The sequence below is a fragment of the Macaca thibetana genome, chromosome 1 (assembly GCF_024542745.1).
Source record: "Macaca thibetana thibetana isolate TM-01 chromosome 1, ASM2454274v1, whole genome shotgun sequence".
NCBI classification, from domain to species: Eukaryota; Metazoa; Chordata; class Mammalia; order Primates; family Cercopithecidae; genus Macaca; species Macaca thibetana.
The window spans coordinates 76234898-76247128 of NC_065578.1; the positions used below are offsets into that span (position 1 = coordinate 76234898).

General features: G+C 37.4%; 1 protein-coding gene across 3 annotated transcripts in view; it reads left to right on the forward strand.

Moving 5' to 3' along the window:
* Window positions 1–12231, forward strand: part of ST6GALNAC5 (ST6 N-acetylgalactosaminide alpha-2,6-sialyltransferase 5) — a 190188-nt gene that overhangs the window by 47845 nt on the left and 130112 nt on the right. The gene's annotated exons all lie outside the window — the stretch shown is intronic.

Genomic DNA, 12231 nt, shown 5'->3' on the forward strand with positions numbered 1-12231 from the left:
TCATTACAAGGATAATGGGAGACTATGAGCAGCTTTACATTCATAAATTTGGAGAAATAGACCAATTCTTTATAAATTACAAACTACCAAGCCTTGGCCAGAATAATTCTATAACCATTAATGAAATTGAATTTGCAATTGAAAAACTCCAGAGGTATGCAATACTAATTCACCATTTGGAAGTCAATAAATCATTAACAGAGTAAAGGAGGAAAACATGAGTATCTCAATTGACACAGAAAAGCGTTTGACAGTATCCAGCACCCATTCATGAAAAAAGCTCTCAGCAAACTAAGAATGAGAAGGGAACCTACTCAACTTGATACAGAACATCTACACAGAAACCCATACAGCATATATCATACCTAACAGGGTAAGACTGAATACTTCCCTTTAAGATCAGGAACAATGAAAGGACATTTGGTGTCATTCTTATTAAGTATGGTACTGGAACTTCCAACCACTAAAATAAGGTAAGAAAAAGAATATAAAAATGTATTGTAAAGGAAGAAATAATGCAAAAAAAAAAAGAGTAAGTGGACAATGAGGAACAGAGAATGGAGACCTACAGCAATTGGACAGGGTTTGGGACAGTCCATGTGGAAGGTACTTGTTTGTCAACTGGAGATGAATAAAAGGATTACCCACAGCCAGGCACTGTGGCTCACACCTGTAATCCCAGCACTTTGGGAGGCTGAGGCTGGTGGATCACTTGAGATCAAGAGTTCAAGACCAGCCTGGCCAACATGGTGAAACCCCGTCTCTACCAAAAATACAAAAATTAGCCAGGCGTGGTGGCAGTTAGCTGTAATCCCAGCTACTTGGGAGGCTGAGACAGGAGAATCGCTTGAACCCAGGAGACAGAGATTACAGTGAGCCGAGATACACCGCTGCATGCCAGCCTGGGAGACAGAGCAAGCGAGACTCCATCTCAAAAAACAAACAAACAAACAAACAAACAAACAACAAAAACCAGTTACATCACTAGTCCCACTGAGGTTAGATCTCATGGATTTGCAGCAGAACAATTAAGTGTATTTGGAAAAGCATGATCTCAAGATAGGATGACTTCATATCACATCTCATACATACTATATAGATATTCACAGAAACTATAAAGTATCAGCTCCAACATCTTAAAAATTAATGGCCATTCCAAAGAAAATATACTGCATGCACTTTCCTGAGCTTTTGCAAATGCATCAAATGAAAGTTCTATTGAAAATATGGTCAAATAAGTACAGCATGACGGTACAAAAATGTGATGCCAAAGAGTAGGAGGGACAGATTTCTGCTGGGTTGTCTTAATCTGTTGAGCGTGTGTGAGTGGGTGAGTGTGTGCATCTGTGTAAGTTGAAGTGTGAACAAAGGACCTTTACCTCCAGATAAAGAAGTATTATTTCTATCTACAAAGCCCACAAACCAGATTCTGTTCAGTAGCATTGTTTTCCCATTCCACTAAGCCGTTCCATTCCAATTTCAAGTGCAAGACATGAAATGCAGCACACTGAAGAGATACTCTGAAAGTATCTAGAGATCATGCTTCTATTGGGAGGAGAAGATTAATTTGAATTAAGTTTCTGGAGGGCAGGTCCATTTCATGCATCTTAATATCCCCTCCACAGTTACTTTTATGTAAGAACACACAAGTATCTTCTGAGTGACTGGATGAATATACTCCTTTTAATGAGCTCAAACTTTGTGTCTAACATTTATTGGACTTAATGGAGGATACCAAGGCATTTAATATGCTGTTCTTTCCTTAAAATATTCATAACCAGAATTTTTGCCTCTCCCCTTTTCTCTACAATGACAACTTGATGGAAGAATTAGTTCAAATGTGTTTCTTTGTTTCCTCACATACTTTCATATATGTACCGAAGTTCCATTTACACCATATCCTTGGTGCACAACGACTGGAGCATCCACAGTTCTATGAGCTCAAACACCTATGGTTTCAGACCAAGGGCAATTTCAACTAAGGTAACCAAAAGCTTCTAAGAAACCCTGAAGAAATCTGTAATCCTTTGTGTCCAAACATTCCTGACCTGTACAGACCCATGAGCAGCAATTAGATTTATTATTCAGTGTTTTGAAACTAAGGAGAGTAAGTAATTCCAGATGGCCTGGTGTGTTAGTTTGTTTTTGTAATACTATAAAGGAATACCTGAGACTGGATGATTTATAAAGAAAGGAGATTTAAGTGACTCACAGTTCTGCTCACTGCACAGGAAGCATGGCACTGGCATCTGCTCCTGGTAAGGGCCCCAGGAAGCTTACAATCATGGTGGAAGGCGAAGGGGGAGCAGCACATCACACGGCAAGAGCAGAAGCAAGAGTGAAGGAGGGGAAAGGTGCTACCTACACTCTTTTAAACAACCAGATCAGTCTCATGAACTAACAGAAGAACTCACTCATCACCAAGGGGATGGCATTAAGCCACTCATGAGGGATCTGCCCCCATGATTCAATATCCCAGCAGGCCCCACCGCCAGTACTGGAGGTCACATTCCAACATGAGATTTGGAGGGCACAAATACCCAAACCACATCACCTGGTTTTCTTAAAGCAATCTATTTGAATTTGCCAATTCAAAGCCAAAGACACAGTTTATTATTACCATCAGAGTCACTCAATCTTGAAGATGATAGGGCTGACAGGATCAGAGCTGAGTCCATTTTTCCTTCCTTCAGTCATCACTGCACTGAAATTAATTCAGATTAAAAAGAGTGAGTTCTTTGCTTTAAAATTTCAAATGACAGAGTCTTCATGGAAATGCCTTCAGGAGTTTCAAAGCCTCCATCATTAGGTGCAGCCATCCAAGGCAAAAATTTGATACTTAATGAAGAGAACAAGCAATAAGAAGATATGTGTGTCCTACACGATACATTCCATAATGGATGATATGTTTTAAAAATATATATACAAATAAAAACCTAGATTCTATTTTTTTCTGGTATTTCATTAATAAATATAAACATTTCTTGCATCTCTTGAACTGTGGGAAATACAAATTTCCTTTTCAAAAAGTCTGTTTTGCAGTTCTCAACTTTAAAGAGGCAATATTTTAAAAGGTAACTAGTGACAAAATTCTCTAGAAGCGATGGTTGGGACCTAAAAGGACATTTTGATCCATAAGCCAGCAACACTGAAACCAGGACTTTCAACCCACATGCAGCTCTTTAGGTACCACATGCAGATTTGACGGGCTCTCTGGTTACAGAAACCTGGCCAAGTTCACAGAACTCTGACAGCTCCGTGCCTCCCACTCCAGCTGACACACTTGTGGGAAAACTGAGCAAATGGATCTGCCTTGCAGGATCAGAGGAAGTAGGCACCAGCAATTCCATGGCTCTTCTCTTCCTTGTTGTTTTATTTTTCCTGTTATGAAATAAAGCAAAGTCATACAAAATGTATAAAGTACAAAGCAAAGAAAATGTTAAAAAGTAATGAATGCTCTAAAAGAGAAGTCACTTATAATTCCACTATCAAGTGTGAATCACTTTTATCTTTGCATATAAATCTTTTGCGAAAGTTAAAATAGCATGCTTATTTAGAAAATTAAACTATCACCCAGCGGCAACCATTACTAATCTATTGGTAATTACTCCGTCATCTCTTTATTCATACCTACACACACAGGTGTCTCTGTAATTTATGTAGGGGTCACGCTATATCATGCCTTGCATCTGGCTCTTTTATTCAGTTGAATTTCAGAGAGATCTTTCGATTATCAAGAAATATGAAAAAAGTATTTTTAATTGTTGCAGAGAATTTCTTCAAATGGATAGATAGATATTCTAGAATGTATGCAGCTAATCCCTCATTTATGAGTATGTAGGTTGTTTCTAGGTTTCTCTTCTCTGAAATAATGCTTCAGTGAAGCTTCTTGTACATGCATTCTTGTGCTTAACCTAATAGTTCCTTGAGACAAATTTCTAGAAGAAGAATTACTGGTTCAATTTTGATATGTATTTCAGGATTGCCGAAATAAAAGTTGTGAGAATGTATGCGCTCACTAGCAATACAGGAAAAGATGGATTCTCCATACCTTTATCAGTATTACTAATATTTCTCTAGGAGAAATTTACTAGGAGAAAATGAAATATTAACCCCATTTGTTAGGTAAAAATGATGGGCCATTTTTACAGGTAATTTTTCATTAATAGTACAATCAAACATCTTTTTGGATATTAATTTACCATTTTATTTCTTTTGTGAACTGCTCATTTTTAAATTGTGATTTTTATCTTATTTGAAATTGCTTTGTAAAGGTTTACTTTATATTATACCTATACACTTCATGTCTATCATGTATTGCAAATATTTCCCCAATTTGTTATTTGTCTTTTGATTTCTGATGTCCTTTTACTGTACAGAAGTTTTTAAATTATGTATATATTTTAACACCTTCAAATAACACATAATACATAATTTCATATCTGGCTTTTGCATTTTTAATATTGTATTGCTTTTGTTTTTCCTTGTTATTCAGAGTTCTAAAAAGTATTTTAATGATATATAAAATATATTTTAGGAATGTACCATTATTTTCTTAACATTGGCTATATTTATATTTTTTTCATTTCTCAACACTAATAGTGCTGTATTGGAGGACAGTGAGGCGATGAAGAGAAAGAGAGGGAGAAGTAGCTGTGATTCAAAACTCTAGTAAGAAGAGACAAAAGCAAAGTGAGACTGTTTCCTTTATCACTATTGGGAAAGGGACAAAGATTTAGCAAAGCCCCAATTTTGATATCTCGAAAAAAATGATGAGAGGCATGTTAAGAAAAAGTAGCCCTAGGGGAAAATAAATAATTCTTTCTTCTGAGTGGCAGAGGACTATAACACATTTAATTTGTATGTTTTAGTAGACTTATAATTTTAATTAAGCCTCTGGGTTTTGTCTTTGTGCTTGTCCCTTTTGTTTTAATGGGACATGAGGTCTTTTCTTTTTTTCCTTATCTGTAGAATCCCCAATGACCTCTATTGCGTTTTGTTACTCTTGGCAACAATAAAATGTATCTATTCTCTTTAGGCTTGTCTAATAAGTGGCATTATTGCATTATTCAAGCATTTAAATTTGATTGATGAGTTTATCCATAAGGTTGTTCATAAATCTGTTAAAGTCATTTATTTTTGATTCTGATATAATTGTGCATGCCATTATTAATGCTGCTTTCCAGAAGAGTAACCATATGTTGTAGGGCCTAATTTCGGATTCAAAATGGAAAATGGTGATCTTCTCAATGTGTGATTTATTGGAGGAAAATGGAGCTTGATGGGGACAATCTGGGAGTACATGGTTGGGAGGGAACCCCCAAATAGACCTCATGTTACTTTGCTGTTACTCAACAGTTTGCATTGTGGGACTTCCAGCGCCAGTCAGGGTGAAATATAGTTCCATATTTTACTACCACCTCTATTGTTCCTCTCTATTTTCTCTACTAAGACCAGGAAACAGAACATAAAGGTCAACAGCTTTATCCTAATCCGAATTGTTTTGAATACTGCGCTTGTATTTTCATCCTTCATTGATTTTTAATGCCATGTGATGTATTATAGCCATATTCATTACGGTGTGCTGCACCAAAATTATGCTTTTGGAAGTGTGGCTTTTAATAAAAGGAAACACTTGTGATTATTTGGGTCATATCAGCTGTGTCACATCAAGTCCTTAATATACGTAATTCAGTAGGGGTTCTTTTCCCAATTTCATAGCAATAAAGGTAGCATATTGGCTCCATTGCCTTACTTAGGTTTCAGAGTTGTTTTGAAATATTAAGGGTTTTGATTTTAGTTTCTATGCCATTTCATTTACATCAGATGAGTAAGTCCACCCCAAAAAATGAGTTGGGTACATATTTGGACAGCTACAATAAGTGAGAAGGCTGCCTTATTTTGCAAATGGGCATGTCTACTCCTGCCTAGCCTCATCATCTGTCAACTTTGCTCTTTAGAATGTGGCTTCTTGCCGCCCTCACTCTACTATCCCCACCCTCTGCCAGAAGCTGATTAATCACTCCCAAGGCTGTTTAGGTTCTGTTCCATACCTACACTGTAATGTTAAAGTATCTGTTTCCGTTATGTGCACCTTAAGTTCAAGATCTGGGCCTGTCATCTGCATTTCCTTCAGGGCTTGGTGCTCACCATAGGCTCCAGCACAAGGTAACATTTAATGGATTCAATTGAGTGAGCCTAACGTCACCATCTTAACATATTGAGCCATTAATACATGCAATTGATTGTTAAAATACCAAGTCCAGCTTCCTTCAAGCCTTCCTTTCTTTCAAAAATATTTGTTGAATACTTGCTGTTTTGTGGATGCTGTTTTGGCACAGAGAACATAGTGGAGAGATGATAGAAATAACCCCTGGCTTCAGGGAGTTGCAATCTCATGAAATAATTCATTAGTCTTGTTTCTCCAATTCACATCCTTTCAAGTTTCAGGTTGAGAAAACAAATCAAATATCCCCTTAAACTGAAATACTGCATCTGGATGGCCAGGTGCAGTGAATCGCACCTCTGGTCCCAGCATTTTGAGAGGCCAAGGCAGGAGGATGGTTTGAGCCTAGAAGGTGGAGACCAACTGGCCAAGACCATGAGACTTATCACTATAACAAAATAAAAAATAGATAGGCACTGTGTTGCATGGCTGTAATCCCATCTACTTGGGAGGCTTAGACAGGAGGCTCCCTTGAGCCAAGGAGTTTGAGGCTGCAGTGAGCTATGATCATGCCATTGCACTCCAGCCTGGGCAATAAAGTGAGACCCCATCTCTAAGAACTAAAAAAAAAAAAAAAAAAAAACCTGCATCTGGAGCTTTGCTACTGAGAGCATAGTGTAGCAAAGATGCATGGTAGAGAGCTATGCTGTGCATTACAGTAGCTGCTAGCCACATGTGGCTGTTAACACGGCAATGTGCTAGGTCTGAATTGAGAGGTGCTGTCACTGTAAAATACATAACAGGTCTTGAGGATTTATATATTAAAAACTATTCATCATCTCAATAATTTGTAGATTGATTATATGTAGAAATAATATTTTTGTAGTTTGGATTTAATAAGGTATTATTAAAAGTGGGGCCAGGAGTGGGGGCTCACACCTGTAATCCCAGCACTTTGGGAGGTTGAGGTGGAAGAATCACTTGAACCCAGAAGTTCAAGACCAGCCTAGGCAACATAATGATACCTCATCTCTACAAAAAATAAAAAATAAAAATTAAAAAATTAATTACTCCTGGTTCTTTTCATATTTTTGTGGGATTACAAGATAAATTTTTAAAAGTAGATGTAGCTTGTGTTTGTGGCTTGAATTATTTTGCTATTCAAAAGTCCAAGTCTAGAGTGAGGCACAGCATAGATTGGAAGCACATTGCTTCACTTCAAATCCTGATCCTTCCCCCTACTCATTTTGTGGTCTTTGGTAATTTATTAAATGTGTCTTTTATTATTTGTCTTATCATCTTGTAAAATCAAGATAGTGATAGTACCTAACTCAAAGTATTGTTATGAGGATAGTTTATATGTCTAAATCATTTAGAACAGTATCTGGCATAGAGTGCATACTCTTTAAACGTTTGTTGAATAAGTAAATAAACCCACTGGTCATGTGCACCTTCACCCCAGTACGAAGAATTATCAAAGAAGTAATGCAGCTTTTAAACAGCAGTTTTGTGAATAACCTGTATTTTTCTAGAAGCAATAGTAGCAATTGTAGACTAACATGGTGAACATTTTTTATGGTTTATTAGTTTAATTCCCTTCTCCCCACTTTCTTCTCCCCCTAGAACAGGTGGAAGGAAAAAAGCAAAACTCAAATAAATTAATTACATTACTCTCTAGTAGACTCTTTGGGAGAATGATTCTGAAATGGATGGCAAATCCAGAATTTTTTTCTTTGCATTATGGCAGTTTCCTGTTACATTATGTAGGGTACCTTGAAAGAAATCTAATATATGAAAATCAAGCTTCTACGTTAGGGAGTGGATTCTTTGGATCCAATGAAGAGCATTGTCAGCTACTATCCAGACACCTCCATGTATTCAAGTATTCATTAACTAGAGAAGAGACACTATGAAGTCAATCAAAATTTAAAATATTTATGACGCCTATATATAAAGGGAAGATATATTGGTTGTGGCAGAGATACTCTTAAAATGGCCTCCAATCCTTGTCTCCTGGTGTTCACACTCTTGTGTGAGACATTCCTCTTGTGAGTAGGCAGGACATGTAACTTGCATAACCAGTACAATATGGCAAACAGGATGGAATCTTCATGATGACACATATGCAATAACATGACATAAGATGGTAGCACCCATGCTTCTGGAGTTTCTCCTTTGCTTGATGGCTTTCAGAAAGTATGAAGCCCTGCTGGGGGACCTGCATAGCAGGAGACTTCTGGCAGCTTCTAGTGGCTGAATGTGGTCTCTGCCAACAGCCAACAAAACACTGCCAAGAACTAAGTTCTCCTAACAACTGGATTAAGCTTATAAGTGAATCCTTCCGCAGTCAAACCTCTGATGAGACCACACCCTGCCAACACCTTCATTTCAGCCTTGTGAGACCCTATCAGAGGACTAGGTATAGCAGTGCCAAACTCCTGGCCCACAATAAATATGTGTTCTTTTAAGCTGCTAGTTCGTGGTATTATTGTTATTCATCAATAAATAACTAATATACTGGGCATTTTTACTTGCCCAAATTTAGCCTCCAAGCATATTTTATGGCAAAAGAAAGATATATGCATTGAAATTATTGGGTGATTGCTCCTTTTCTTCTTTTTTCTAGCATCGGAGGGATTTAAGTGTATGATACTTAGCAATAGAATCAGTCACTATATTTATAATATTTCACAGCATTTAAAACAGTATACACACAAAAGACTTTAGGTTGGCAGATGATGATTCAGTTATTCATATGTTGGTCTGATATAACTATGTTGTTAGGAATGTATGAGGCACATATATTTGGGTTTCTGAAGACAGATATGAACTGAAGATAATTTTTTCAAGTTATTAGCATCTTCCAGATGGTAGTTGGAATACTGAAATGGATTAAATCACCTGATCATCTGTAGACATTAAAGAAGGCTAAGGAAGAGTCCCCAAAGTAACAGCATTTAAGGATCATGCAGAAAAAGAATCAGCAAAAGAAAAAACAAACCAGGAAGGTAAGGAAGATTTAGGAGAGTGATGTCAGAGATGGAAAGAGTTTCAAGATGAAGAGAATACCAAAAAGGAGAAGCAAAAATGAGACCTGAGTTAATTTAATTTAGGAATTAGGAAGTGACTATTGACTTTAGCAGGGTGGAGTGGAAGTTGGATTTTAGTGAATCACTAAGTTAGGAATAAAGAAATAGAGGTAAAATATTCACTTAGGTAATAACTAAAAGGAGACATTGAACTAAGGAAAGAGTTGTCCTTAAATGATGCAAGAGATGTTTATGTCTGTTGGCCTTGACAAGTTACTAAAAGAGGTTATCACATGGGAAAGCAAAGGAATAATTGTTAAAGTGAGTTCCGGGGGTTTGAGAGGGAATATGCTGAGTGGTGTCATAAAGAATTAGCCTGAGATGGAATAGAATACATCTTTCTCTGACTAGAGGGGAGGAAACTAGCCTACATGGGGAAGTAGATGAGTTACAGGTATGGGGGATAAGTCAGAGAATGCACATGTCTTCAGTTTTCCCATTTGCTGAGAGTAACTGTCATAGGGTTGAGTAGGGCTTTCAGTAAGCATGTAAGTAGGTAAAACTGCTGATGGCAATTAGAGGGAAAGCTCACTAAACACAAATGAGAGTCTTGCTAAGTAGAAATGAACTTCTAAGAGGCATTGAGAATTTCACCAAATCTGAAAATAATATCATTATGAAATCTCCCTTGGAATTAAAGGTGAAGGGATTTTGGTTTATGTCCAGCGAAGTGAGATAACTGAACTTGGGAAGTACCTTGCATCCCCACTTCCAAGCTGTTGCCAAGGCCATCCTTCTTGCACACATGCAGACTATGCTCATGCTTCTTGGCTGACAAACTAGGCCTGTGTTGTATTTTACGTTAGCATAGTTAGAGGAAGAAAAAAATTAGGATTAGGTCTTCAGATTTGAAGTAACAAATTCCATATGTAGGAGATGCTCTTTGCAATGGGGTGTGGCATGCCCACTTTCTTCACTAGAGGGTGTATTGCTGTTTTGCTCTCTTCTTCCTATTGGAAATATATTTTCAGTCACCATCCCTGTTTTCCCCCAATTTAAGTGAAACAGGTAAGAGCCATCCCTCATCATTCTCTCAGACTGGTTCTTTTGGAAACTGCACACATTATAATTCCTAGGGGTAACTTTTTTTAAAGAAGAATCTAAGACCGTAAAACTGGAATTGTTGTCCATTTAATTTCGTAAATGGAATCCTGAAATTTTGTGTCTAGGGAAATGTTCTATAAAAAAGGCATCCTCTATATCTAGATGATCTGTGTATGGGTGGAGCTTTGGCAATGGTTACTACAAAAGTCAACATTCAGATCTTCTGAAATTACTACGGCAGTTCATTCTTTCACTTAGTGTAATAATCAAATACCTGCTATCTGCCTGGTGCTATTCTAGGCTCCAGATAAGGACCCCTGCTTTAGGGAGCTAACACTGTTGTATGCACGCAATGGGGGAAAGGAACGAGAGTGAACCTGAAAATAAACAAATATAATATGTTTAAAAAAAAAAGATACATTGAATCATGTTAAGTGATAAGTATGAACAAATTAAAATGAAGAGAGGTGATGGACAAAGGCTGGGAAGAAGAGGTTGGCTTTAGACACCTAAAATCTACAGATTTCAGAAGATTTTTGGGTTGTGACCAGACAGCTAAACAGTCTGTGAGTACCTTGGCAAGAACATGAACTGCTGTATCCATATTTTTGAAAAGCTGACTCTAAGTCAGGAGAAATAAATATCTTCTGTGAAGCCGGGAGAAGACACGTATCCTTGACATCAGCTGAGGTCAGTATGGTCAGTCAATTCTTTTCTCTGCCCTCCTCCCCGCCAAAAAAAGCCCAGAAAGCCAGGAAAACAAGAGGACAGGAGCCTCATAGATGAGGAAAATCATATCTTTAAAACACAGTTTCTTGTTGATGAATAATCCTCTTACTGCATTGGCAACCAGGACTCTCTCCTGCCGCTCCCCCTTTGTCTTACATTCTTAATCAGTTGATTACATACCACTAAAAATACACATAATGCCATTCCTCCTTTTCTGATCACAGCCACAAACCTCCATTTTCCTTTTTTGTTGTTGTTTAGGCTTTTGGTTCTGAACTTTGTGTTTTTAACTACATTTAGACTCTGGTAAATGGAGGTTTCTGAGGTTACCTTTGAAACATCTTTGAGTGACAGGCTCCCTTTGGCCACACAGAATTTCAAAAGTGGAATAAAAAATGTGGATTCAGTTCAAACTCCAGTAGCTTTTTTCGGCTCAGAAATGGAATGTGGCTTTGACTAGCCCCAGGGAATGTAAACAGAACCTTACCTGTAATTAACCTAGGGCTTCTCTTGTTCTCAAAGCAAATGGAGTTATAATTGTATTTCTTTTAGTAGAATAGAAAGCCTGTGTTTCAGAGGGGAGCTGGCAGTTGAATAGAGGACAAGTTATCTGTCTAACTGTGACAGCTCTCTCCTATCTCCTTCTAGAAAAGCTGAATGATAATAAAACTGGAGTTGCATTTGATGTAAGACATATGGTAATTACTATAATAATATTATCACCCGGGTTCTGCAGTGGCTTTGTCAGTGAGGTGCAATTTCACATATTGTCTGCGATAAAATCCCCGTTTTTGGTTATTGATAGCCATGCCTTTCACAAATGCTATAGGTATTTTGTGACAGCTGCGAAGTTCCTGCTTCATATCCAGGTAATTGGGTTGAGAATAAGGCCTGCATGCTAAAACCTGACGATGTGAGAAGCAGTGAAAGCCCAGGGAGTACTGTTAATATTTTGGTAGTTATTAACAGACTAAACGGGAAGCCTTTGCTAGTCAGTGCTTCTGAAGCAATCCTAGAGAAAAAGAAAGAAAAGAAAAGAAAGGCAATCTCCTTTAGAAAGCCTCTGTTGGGTCTTCAACAACGATTTGCAAATTTTGAGCTAATCAATTATATTATGAATCTATAGATAATATTTAAAAGCTATATACAGATTCACAAATTAATTACTTTCACATCATTCTGCTATTGATTGTTTCATAAGTC